Below are 12,906 nucleotides of genomic sequence, written 5' to 3'. Positions count from 1 at the left end.
CACATTATCAGCTTTAACGTCTTGTTGTGCTTATAACCAAGAAGCAGTTGACTACTGTTAACTTTTGAAGCCATGTTTGGGTAATTTTTATACTTTCTGTCTCGTGGTAATTTAATATCTGACACAGTTTAGATACAATGAAGGGCTTTGAGCAGAACTGGCCCTGACCAGTTTTGGTGCCCAAAGCAAGATTATAGCTGGTGCCCCTCGCATCGCAGCCAATTCCACCACCAATCACTGTGTTCAGACGCTCACAAAGACACTGCTTAGCTTTCTGACCTTGAGATCTATTTATGCAGATCACACTTCAAAGAAAACTGTGTTATGTTGAAGGTATAGTCCAACTTCCCTGAAAGAGTTTAAGGTGGAAGTAACTGACGTTAAAGAGAGAGAGAAATTGGCTGAATGTTGAGCATATTGCATACATGTGGAGAGTATATATATGAGTGCCAGCACTGGCTCCATTATTAATCAGCCATATGTGGCTGCTCAGTATGGAAAATATTCTGGCGTTTGCATATTTTTTTGGCAGGAAATCAAATACCTCGCATGTCTCCCATGTGTGAAAAAAAGTCCACTGTATACTGCCTATCCAAAGATTAACATTAAACTTAAAAGCTTCAGTATTCTTAATCCATTTAATGTGAATCTCAGGTTGAAGTCTCATCTTTCACCTGTTGTCTCACCCCTTATCTCCGCCTGTCTTCATCATGTGCCTGTGTGACATCACCTTAAATCACTTTTATGGGGAACCTTGGAGACCTGAAGAGATCTCCTGCTTCATACAGCTGTCGGAGATAAAAGCTTGTCCTCGTGCCTGAGCACCTGTCAAACAGCAAAGACGAGAGGTGAGGGGAATAACAATGAAAGAAAGATTTTCGCTCCACCCTTGAAGCTGGATATGTTCCAGCCTTGCTTTTTTTTCCTGGCTCTTTCTTCTCATGAGGCTCCACTTCATCTCTCTAAGCAGGCCCTAATTGGATTAGCAGACTTTATTAGTTGCCCAAAAACCAGCGATTAAAGGTAGATAGACAAACATAAAGAGAGAGAGAAAACCATGAGGTCACTCTTTGATCTGTCTCGCCTGTGAAATATGCTACTTGTCCCCTCCAAATGCCCTTCATCACCGAACATTCACTCTCTCACACACACACACACACACACACACACACACTTTTGCCCTCAGGGATCAGTGCTGTAAGCACGCACACCAGTGCCTGTCTTTTATTTTGCCTTTCCAAAAGCAAAGGAGAGAGGTGGAGGCCAAGAGAGACAGAGAGAGAAATTACGAGACGCGCTCCCAACATTCCTTCCAATTGAATGGCCGCTGTAGTATGTCCTGTTTTGACAAGGAATGGATTTGGGCCCCAATACTCTCCACGATTTCCTTCCATTAGATGACTTATGGCACGGTGGTCGGAGCATATGAGGGGGCTCCCTTCCAAAAATGTTAAGGTCTCAGTTTTGGGGTTGAAACATTACCTGATGCTCATCAGTCATCTCTAGATTTTCTGACCATCAATTAATCATTTTGTCAAGCAATCATCAACATGTAGTAAATGAGTTTAAATGTTTTTGTTTTTATCTTAAATGATGATGAACATTTGAAAGATATATAGAGTTGGAGTAAATCTCATAACAGGCTGACAAACAGTTCAGTTCCACTTTTGTTTGAGTTGTACGCTCCAAAAATAAGTGAGAATAAAGAAAATTCATGGTTATTCACGGCAGGTTCCAGCTGTTGTTTTTCAATTTTCCTTGTTTGACCCTGGATGAATGTTATTGTGAGCTTAGGATAGATGCCTTGTTTGTGTTCTCACCCATGTTTTCTGCATTCAGCTTAGCTCAACTAAGTCCCCAAAAGTGTTGAATAAAAATGACATATGGGACATAACAAACATAGAAGACACGTGTGGAATTAGTATGTAAGCTCGATGTTAAATTTATGGATTCATGAAACACATCTACATTGCTGGTAAAACATGGATTCTGCAAGTAATCTGATTCATTTTCCCTCGAGCTATAATCAATATTTTCATAATAGCAATGGATCAAATTACTATGCATAATGTGAAAGCTGTTTCTCGTAGTGCTGAACCCAAAGAGGGAAAACCTCTGTGGATTTTCCGACCTGCAACTTTGCTGTTTTGGTTCACTTCCACAGCGTCTTTTGCAGCCGCAGGAGGCTCAAAAAGCTCCAAAACCCCAGTGTACCATACCGGTTCAGAACCAAACGGCAGATAATACAAAGTTAGCGACTAGCTGGTGAACATAGTTAAGCATTTAGCAGCCAAAGAACCATACATTTTCCTCATGAGTTGGTGGAGACAAAAACAGAGCTTCTCTGTACAATATTCAGAGCATTATTATGGATATAGTATTTAAAGATATAGTGTAGTAATGTCCACCTGAGCATGGAATGAAGTTGATCTCCCTCTGTGTGTGTTATAATCTGAGTTTCTCTGTGTTTTGCTGACATATTTGGTCAGCAAAACACATTGGCCGGCTAATGGCTCATGGCTCATTGTGTTCATACAGCGGTTACTGCTAATAACAGCGCCAACCCTCCGGTTCCCCCTCAGGTGAACACCGTAAGCTCTGTCAGCAGTGTTGCCGTTGTTTGAACTGTTGAACTGCGCTGCTATCACTGTTAGGCCGGCTCAGCTGTCCCCATGTTGACACGCATTTCCGTGTGAAGGCAACAGAAATGCTCTAAGTATTGAATTTAGCAATGAATGTCACATCTTTCTCCCTTCTAACACAAACACAACATGTAATCTAGTCCATTTTTAATGATTTAATACAAACAAGGTTACCAGACGTCACATACACACAGAAAGTCTATTATACAAACTTGTGCCATAATGTCTCTGCATGGTCACATGTGAGAGTTGAGATTGAGTTTCCCCTTTAACAAAACAAGCACAGCCCTGATAAGATCTCCACCTATCTCTCCCTCCATCTACCTTCTCTACGGCCCGCTGACTGCACTCCTGATGGGAGGAAGACAAACAGTTTGACCGCTGACCTCGCGCTACTCCACTACCTTTGAAGTGGACCAGTAATCCGGAGGTGGATAGGTTTTTTTAACAACACTGGACATTAGAGAGGGCAGTGATAAAACTACTCCCTCCTTTTATGGATTGACCCAGATGAGGAAAAAGGCCTCCCTTAGTGCTAACAACATGATGAAAAGGTGGTTTAATGAGAAACGTCCCAGATGACTGACCATCAGTATACCTAAAGGCATTTGTGGTCCTCTTTCCTGGAATGTTTTTGTGGCTTTTTTTTAACTACACAGTCTTGACTATTACTGAAAGCAAAGTGAAATTAAGAGATGTTTTAGATCATGCCATTTCACAGTTATGGCCAGTCTCTGCTGTAAATGCCAGTTAATTATTTACCAAGTGCGGCACAGGACGTACTTGCAACTGATTAGATGTTTCTAGTTAGGATAGATGTCCTAATGTCACCTGTTTTTCTTTGTGTGTTATGGCTTGCATGAATTACTCATCTACATTACTGCCAGTAATGCAGTAAACCCACATGTGCAGATGAGCAGTTAGCCATCACGAGTATCACTTCATGCACATGCATCTTTTTGCCCTTGCTAGTAGAGATACAAAGGAAATGGACACCTGCTCTCCTAAACCAACCCCGTCTCACACGAGACACAAACCCTGGGGTGGAAGTCCTGTGTTTGTTTGACCCACTAATCCACTTTAACCTCCTCTGTGGATTAGAAACGTATTTGTCTTGCAAAAACAAACAAATGTAACTTAAGAGAAAATATGTTTCCCAAAAATTGTAAATTGACAATGTAGTTTTGTTGTAGTGGAATGTCGTTTTCAAACTGTCTCTTGAGCAGCTAAATGCTCTGCTCTGTTCATTAGCAAACCTTTAACTTTGTCTGTCCAGTCAGTTTATCAGAGCTTTATAAAAAGCTACCTGCTGCGGCTGGAATCCTTGCCATTACCAATATAATTCTCTGTGGGTTTGACACAATCACTCTCACTTGACACTCATTTAAATGATTGTTATCATGCAAATATAGATGAATGCACCTTTAATTGCAGGGCCCTTTAGTATGATGGCAAAATGCAGTAAAACACAATTTACAGAAACAGGGGGAATACATAGACTACAAGACTAACTATTTTAGGTACAAGAGTGCATGTGGTTGAGGGTTCAGAGTGTGCTCTGTGGTGTCGGCTTGCTGTAAGTTTTCGTGAGGAGAGGCGCGGCTGCTGTGTTAATCTGTGTGAGTGCTGTGGTGTTGAAAATGATAATTGTGGCCTTATGGTTTTATCAGACTCCAGAGAAGTGTGTAAATGTAAGATCACTGCACGAGGCACAAGAACCTCAGTAGTGGAGCACAAGATAGGAGAGCTTACACCGATAACAGCAAAATCTAAGTCACGGTTTCCTTGCTGTGGTTTCCCCTCGCCGTAGCTCGTGTTTGATTTAGAGGCTGTTGCTGCCAAACACGCCAGTCCTCCCTCTCTTTCTCTTGAAAGCCAAGACATTCCTGTAGTTGTGTGGTAGGATTTCTCTATTTCTTTCTCTGCCTTTTCTTTCTGTCTGTGTCTAACTCCTCTCCATTTATCTCCCTTTGTCTGTCCGAGCAGTGACAAGCTTCAGCTTTCTTTTCTCTGTTAGCTTTCCTTCTTTCCTTCCTTTTCCTTCCATCCATTTGTGGGCCAGAGAGAAAACTGCCAGCACTGTGTGTCCCTTGGGATGTGACTCAGTGTGCAATCTGAGACAGCCCCCTATCATAATGACTGCTCATTACCTACCATGCTCTCATATAAAGATATATTTATACACCCGAGGACATAACCTCATCGCTCATCTACATAACAATTATGGCTCATTTTATGGGCCTCTTTGGAGCCATGGAGGAAGATCCGAATTCACTCAGTTGCAGAAATGGCCTGAGTGACAGACAGGTTGGGAAATGAACAACAGCCAGCAGTCATATTATGGTTAAATTGTTGCTGTGGCCTGTAAGTTTGTGGAGCGATCTCTTTGGCAGATACATGCATATATCAGTCATTGGTCCGATTGCAATCTGTGTGGTTAGCTGGTAAAATATTGGAAGTGGCGATAGCACTTTAAGACTCACCATCCACTGTAGCCTGTAGACAAAACAGTTTCTTACTATTGTCTGCAAACCACGGATGCGTTAAATGTTGATGTTTATGAACCAAAAATGGGTTTCATGAATACATTTCATATCAGCCTCTCATCACGCTTGCACTAACGCACAATGCCACATCGATCATTTTGGTTTAGGTTTAGGCATCAAACTACTTGGTTATGGTTCGAAAAAACGTCATGATTTGTGCTAAAATAACAACGTAACGTAACAACGTAAATAGCTTCAATTAATAAAGACTGCCTTAGCGGACTGCCTTATGTTCACATAACAAGCTCAAAGTCAACATTTACTTTTGTATTCATGGCACACAAACAACGGTCTCCTTGGTGAAAGTCCTGTGTTTGTTTAACCCACCCACTCTTTGTGGACTTTCTCAGTCTTGATACTGATTATTATACCACGTAATAATAACCATATAATATTCAATAACGGACACTTCATAGAATACGTAATTTGCTCTGCCCGAATGCAAAAACATCTACAGAAAAACAACAACAACAACAACAACAACAACAACAAAACATCCACATTCAACATATCTGTGCATTGCAGAAATGTACAATTCCAAAGTGTTTACTGCTAGCTTGGGCTAGCTAAAAATGACAGTGCACTAATGCATCAGAAAATCTTTCTTTAAAATGAAAAGTGAATATTTGGGACTTGTTTTAAAGATTTATTTCTGCATTACGAGTGAATGAGCTTGGACAGACTAGGTGAGTTATACTCTGTAACTTGCCCAAGATTAAGAAGATCAGACGAACATGTTGTTGGTTTGGTGGGATTGGTTGTCAATAAGAGAATAAATATTGTAAGATGTATCCTTTAAGCAAGGAAAAGTGATCTGTAATCAATGTGCCGACAAACCATTGGTGAGTGACAGCTGTAACCCATTATGACTGCGTTGCTTACGGTAATCCTTCCTCTGAAAACAACAGGCTCTCTGTGACAACCTTGGTCACACTGAAAACAGATAAGAGAGGCCAATTCAAAGCAAGGATTACGACTACAAAATACATCACCTCACTTCGGCCATAATCAAAAGCCATTTTAAAAAGAAAAAGACAGCAGCAAATGTTTGCAACTATTTCACGAGCAACTACCATAATTGCTCAACAAAAAAATGCAAGTCAACCTACTTGGCTGAATCACTTTTAGCTAAACGCACTGAAATCACTGAAGGTAGCACTTCTTTCTCATACTGTAGATGTAAGTGAAATTATTGCATATAGATCATTTACAGCTAATTGTATTGAGTTAGATTACGAATTGTCATTTGCTGCTGATAAGTACACAAGCTCGCTTCTGCAGAAGGACAGAGTTTGAATCTTTTGAGGTGGATGTAGAAAAAAAACAACACAAGTGTAATAAATACCACGATAAGTCAACATTGCATATCGTGTTTCACTCACAAACTAGCCTAAATATGTTTTTTAATATAATGGATATTAAACATACAAACTAAAAAGCGGTTCTTACAACATTAAGCCTGACGGAAGAGTTTATTTGATTTAGGAAAAATAAAAAGGCAAACTTAAGCAGCAAAAACGGTTTGCTGCAATTTATACCTGAACTTTGAACTTACCAAAAATTGAGTTTGATTCTTCCTCCATCTGTCAGTTGATTGTGCACAGTAGACTGCCCTTTGTGCCAGTGCACTTGAAGCAAACCCAAAGTACATTTGCTTACGTGTGACCCTACAGCTTAATTACAGTTAATGATTGACCAATCCAGGCACATTACAGCTTATCACAGCCTAAATGCATCATCATCAGTCATAAAAAAAAAGGGGGGGGGGGGCCATGCTTTTGGATCAAATGCACACAGGTGTGTCTTGTTGATTTCACTGTGGACTGTGTGGACAGATGGTTAATGTCCAGACGGCAGATAGGTGGCTGGTGCTGACCATGCTGATTTGCTTCCCCTGTGATAGTAATATAATAGCGAACAATTCTTACTGAAAACATGTTTTTCTGAGCTTTTTTTCTTCGAGGAACCAACCGAATCCAACGTGTCTCTATGAATTTTAAATAAGTGAAATATATTTGTTTATTTGTGAGAAAGAGAACTTGGTTCAGTGGTTTTCCGTTCACCGGTGATGTACTGGATGTGACATTTGCTTGTGGTTTGGCAGGAGACAGACATGTTGTTTTCTGTTAGAACTCGCTGTTTCCTCTCTCTCTCACACACACACACACACACGCTAGTGCTTCACCAGTGCAAAGCCTAGGTGCTGGTTTTGCTTCCGTTGATCGGATCGATGCCAAATTTCGTCAGATGTCCTCTTTGCCTGTGTTGCATGGTTCTAAACGCTAGTTACTAACTACAAACCAGATAAAAGAGCTGCTTCAAGAGTGAAAGTGTGTGGGAAGTAGTAACTTCAGGCTGTGTGTGTGTGTGTGGGCGAATGTGAAAGTGCATGGACCTGCTAAATGTGTGGGCCATCAGTGGCCCTACCACAGAAATTCATATAGAAAAAAACAGAGTGTGCAGATGTCTGACTTAATTCTTTATCTCTGTATTTGTCTCATACCCTCAGAAAACTTCATATCCGTCTGTTCATCTCTCAACTTGCAGTGTCTCCTACTCATGGCACACAGCAAGGAAAGATAAGCTAATAACCTGTATATATTGCAGGGTTGCTATGGTTGTGCTATTAGTAAAATGTTGCAAGTTGAATTCCTCCAACAGACAGACTTGCTCACCAGTCATATGATACTTAGTAATATAAAATATTGAAAAAGCGAAGAACACACCTCTGTCTCCCACATCTCACCTTCTGCTGCGGTTAATTATACTTCAAAAGAATGGCCGACAGTGTCTATCTTCAACTTAGCAAACCAGTCACAATGACTAATGCTTATCATACCGCTCAGCAAAATGCTGACAAAAATCCACTTCAGCATGAAGCTGAAACTGCAAATGTGGGGTTTTAACATCTGTAAATCATCTCTCGGGGTAAACTGAGACAGCCAGGATAAATGTGGGCGATGGAAGTGAACGAGATGCGCTTCCCTCTCGCTGAACTGGACTCCCAACTGTGGTTGTGGTGGCACTAGGCAGCTCACAGGCCTGATTGTGGGTTGTGTGTGTGTGTGTGTGCTTGTGTAACAACTTCTCCAAAATGAAAGTTGGAGATTATTCTTGGTTGAGGGAGTGTGCAGTTTTTCCAAAGAGACCCAAAAAGAGTGGGGGAAGTTGCTTAATATCAATATGTTGTTTTAGATACGGTCTGGTTTTTCAGATAAATCCAAGCTATCTTCATGTTTACAATGTATTTTATCGACTGTGGATAAGTGGTCAAAGATGATGGTCAAAGTCATCACTTATCAGTTTTAAATGTAAGTGCCTTGACAACTATTGGATGAAATGCACCATCATCAAATCAAAAATGCATTTAGGTTAATTGCCAAATATCTGTTTCAGCTGTACTTTGCCCTTTGTGCTAATTAACAAATGTTGGCATGCTAACACGCTAAACAAAAAATGGCAAACATAATCAGCATGTTAGCATTGTCATTGAGAGCATGCTGATATAAAGCGCTGTGGTTAAGTGCAGCCTCACCGAGCTGCTAGCATGGCTGAAGACTTAGCCATAGCCTGTTACAATAAAGACAAGAACAGAGATATGAAGTTCCCCAGATATAAATATGGAGAGGAAGCACATCAAAACAACATATATTTTTTTTAAGTTCCAGCTGTTCCTAAGAGTTCATGGCCTTCCCCCACCAAGATTTGTTTGTCAGCTAGGGTCATCCATTTTTATACAGTCAAAACAACTGCAGGGCAAGTTGGTCTTCCCTGAAAGAGGTCACAGACGCTCTAATATTGAGCCTCTGCTATCACCCTTATACCACCTCAGCAGAAGCTGTGATGATGACAGTCACATGCTGAACATCTCTCTTCATACACTGTGCTATACAGGGTGTTCCAGGAAAATGGAGGGGTAAAGGTTACACGCAAGGCCATGGTTGTGGTTATGGACTGCTAAGCCTATGTATGCAGTCAGAGGAAGTTCTTCATGGGAGGCTTAACTCAGGGCTGAAAATGACCTTGGACAGGCTCTTTAAACCTGTAAGTGCAACAGTTTTATTCTGTAGTACAAATGAAGTACAGTACAGTACCTCTTCGAGATAGGTAAGCAATCATAGTGAACATTAAGTAGCCTTTATTCTGTTGTCAAAATTATATTTTTTAGAGGCAAAACATTTGCAAGCACCAAGTGTACTGAGTACTTTTCTTACTGCCGTGTTCACAATGCTGTTAGATCCTCGACTGGAGAAGAACGTAGTGTTAAATGTGGGGATCCTTTAGCTTTACACGTAACACCTTCATGAGGTTAAAAGTAGTCCAATATATCGGTTTGATTTGCAAAACGAATTACATTCCCATCAGCCTCTGCTGCACTTGCGTTGCATTTAGTGTTAGTTAGCGAATGTTAGCGTGCTAACACGCTAAACTAAGATGGTGGAACATTAGCATTTTGCTCAAAGCACCGCTTTACCTAAGTCCAGCCCCACATGTGAGAAATGACTAAATTCAGTCTTTTCACATGTTCACTCCAACATCATTTATAACTTTGAAGTGACAATACTGATGTGAACATTTAGGGTGTGGACTTGGACATAAGTGATTTGAAGTGACTGGGTCAAAAACACAAGTATAGCATTTGAAAAGTTAGCATTTTTAAGCTGCTCTGAGATGACTCAAACATGAACAATTTGGTGAAAAGAGAAAAGCCCAGTCTGTCTTGATATTTGACTTAAAAGACATTCCAGATTTGTCACTTGATTTGTGAGCCTCCCAAACCCTCTTTTAGAAAAAAAAGTCCCTGCAGCCTTCATGTAGGGGTTCAGCTTTTAACATGTGCCCTGGCAGAAGGTTGTGACCCAAACTCACACACACATACACACACACACATTAGAGGAGTTTACTTTGCCCTCACCCTGACCTGTGAGTGCTGATACTTCCTGCAGCCACACGTCTGTTCTCAGGTCAAACATTACTCATTGCCAAAAAACAGCTTTCAGGTCAACTGTTCAGAGATCATCCACAGCCAGATTTAATTTCAAAGCGGTTTACTTTTTTCTCAAGTTGCAAACACTCTTGTTAATATGTCGTCGAGGTGATACACTGACAGATACATTGCACAGTATCCACCCCGCAAATCTATCTTGGCAGCACTTAGTAGCCTGTCAAATACAACTATTTGATACCGAAGCCAGAGAATAAGCAGCAAGATTGGATGTCAGTGAATCACACGTCATACTTTGACAAATACATGCTTGTTTGCACAAACACACTAGAATGCAAACACACTTGGGAATAATACTGTGGCTGTGTGGCTTGTCTGTCTGAGGCTCACCTTCCATCTCACAGCTGCCTGAAACCTTGATGTATACAGTCGTAAGAAGAGGCCCTGAGTTATTTGCTAGAGCACGAGTCACCTCAGCAGATGATTGTTGCCTTAATTCAACCGAGTTGTTCTTCCTCTCTCCTTTCAGACACACGTTCGCTGAACCCTCAGGGCCAAATGAAAAAAAATCGAAGGCATGTGACCTGCAGAGGGATGGAAGACTGGTTGCGATGGTGTGTTCGTGCGTGTGTGCGTGTAGCTCTTAAAACTCAAGGGAACATTCAATTGGCCCTGAGTTCATGAAACAGCTTGTTTCCATTACATTAATACAGTGGATTCATCAATCATCAGATACACTTGTTGCTCATTTCTTGTAAGTCTGACAAAGTAGCTGCTGAAGGAGCGTTTGCTGTTAACACCACCCTTGCTGTTACCAACACTAACCACAGGTGTCGCTGCAGTAATGTCTACCTGAGCAGAGAATGAAGCCACACTCCCTCTGTGCGTGTTGTAATCAGAGCTTCTCTGTATTTTGTTTACATCGCCGGGCCGGCCGCACATGTTCGTGCATGTGAGCCGTGCCGCTCTTCACTGCGCTCCTACGACGGTTACAGCCCACCACAGTAGCAGAAGTGTAACAAGTTCCCCCTCAAGTAAACACTATTAGCTCTGTCCGAACTGGTGTCGTCGTTTGCACTGTTAGCTGCAAGCAGCCGACTCTGCCGTTGCCTTGTTGAGAGCCGTTAAGAGCTCCCAATGTAGTCTATAGCATCTTTAAATTGTTAAGCACTGTCAGTCTGCACAGACAACATTACATCTTTTTAAAAGGCAGCAGTTCTTTGTTTCTCCACGTTATCACAGGGCCTTTGTGTGCATTGGTAGAGCACATGGCGGGCCTGTAATGTGTTGGTGACCCCTGCTGCAAGACAAACTAAACAGTCCAGTGCTGTAGCAGCAGGCCAGTCAGCATCTGAGGCCACACAGCCAGGCCGCATGAGTCACAGAGTCCCGAGCAAAACCAAAATGTGTAAAAACTTCGCGTTGGCAGATTAGTTTGTTTACATCCTGCACTGGATGTGATTTGGCCGTGCTGCAGCGAGACACAGCCAAAAAGCCTGACTTCTCTTTCCTTCCTTTAACTCGGCCCTTCACTGCCTCTTTCCTTCATTTGCTTTCATTTTTTTTTTTTTCCCCTCCTGACTATCTCCACTTCATCTCTCCCTCTCTCACCGCTGCCAAGAGCACATGACCATGAGGCAGAGTGAAGCGGAAAAATATAGCAACCCTGCCCTTGTAAAAAAATTTAAATGAAGTTAAAGAAAAAAAAAATAAATCAGACAAATTAATTACAACACCAAACAGATGGGGAAGTTGTATTTCCAGAATAAAACAAGACATTCGTAAAAAAGGAGGGAAAAAAACCTTTCCACCGCCATTGGAGTTTGCCAAGCTATGAGCTCATACTTTGTAGGCCCTCTGTTGAATATCTATTCAAAGCGTCAGCTCCAAGATGTCAGACTTTTACGACCCATTTCTCCTCTCGTTATCTGCAGCAACATTTAGGGGCCTGCTAATTTAACGCTGGAAATATGTAAGTGTTTCCTGACTTGGAAGCAAACTTGTGTACGGGGGGGACTGATTTAAATGCTTCATACTTCTTCAAAAGTAGAATTGACTGTGGCTGCAGCTCCGTGTGCATAAGTGGGCGTGTTTTTCACACCAAGCTAGAGCAGGTCTGCTGAGACCCTCAGCTCCTTTAAATCAAGATTGAAGACTTTTCTGTTTGCTGCTGCCTTTAATTGAACCAGATTCAATTAATATATTAATCAATTTCCTGCATTTCTGCATTTTACTACTGTATTTTATTTCTTACACTGTTTTTAATGTTTCAATGAATGTTCTTAATTGTTTTTAAATCTCCTTTTCTTTTGCCTTATGTTTTGATGCTTTTAATGGTTTTATGTGAAGCACTTTGAATTACCTTGTTGTTGAAATGTGCTATACAAATAAACTTGCCTTGCCTTACTGACGAACAGGTCAGCCCGGGGTAACACACACACACACACACTGCCGGTGGTTTTGAGGTCATAACTGGCACAGCTCTCTGAAAGTAGTGTTGTCATATTTGCGTCATGGCATACTTTTAGAGTTACTGTCTCTCTTCCTGCCCCACCTTCATGTCAAAGTAAAAAAACTAATTCATAGGTCTCTCCTCTAAATCAAGAGCTGCATTCTACTAATGTTGGTGAAACCCTTATATCCTCCCAGAACGTTCTCATGTCATGGCAGAATTTCCCACAGTGGGAGCTACACGGTGCACCAATAGGTTCACAATGGGCTGAAAGCAACAAACAAAGTGAGTGGTGTACCCTTTTAAAGCCTCTGCTCATTC

This window comes from Anarhichas minor, unplaced genomic scaffold (genome assembly GCF_050575085.1).
Source record: "Anarhichas minor isolate MPS153535 unplaced genomic scaffold, ASM5057508v1 ptg000045l, whole genome shotgun sequence".
In the NCBI taxonomy this organism is placed as follows: Eukaryota; Metazoa; Chordata; class Actinopteri; order Perciformes; family Anarhichadidae; genus Anarhichas; species Anarhichas minor.
This window is presented reverse-complemented; position numbering follows the sequence as displayed.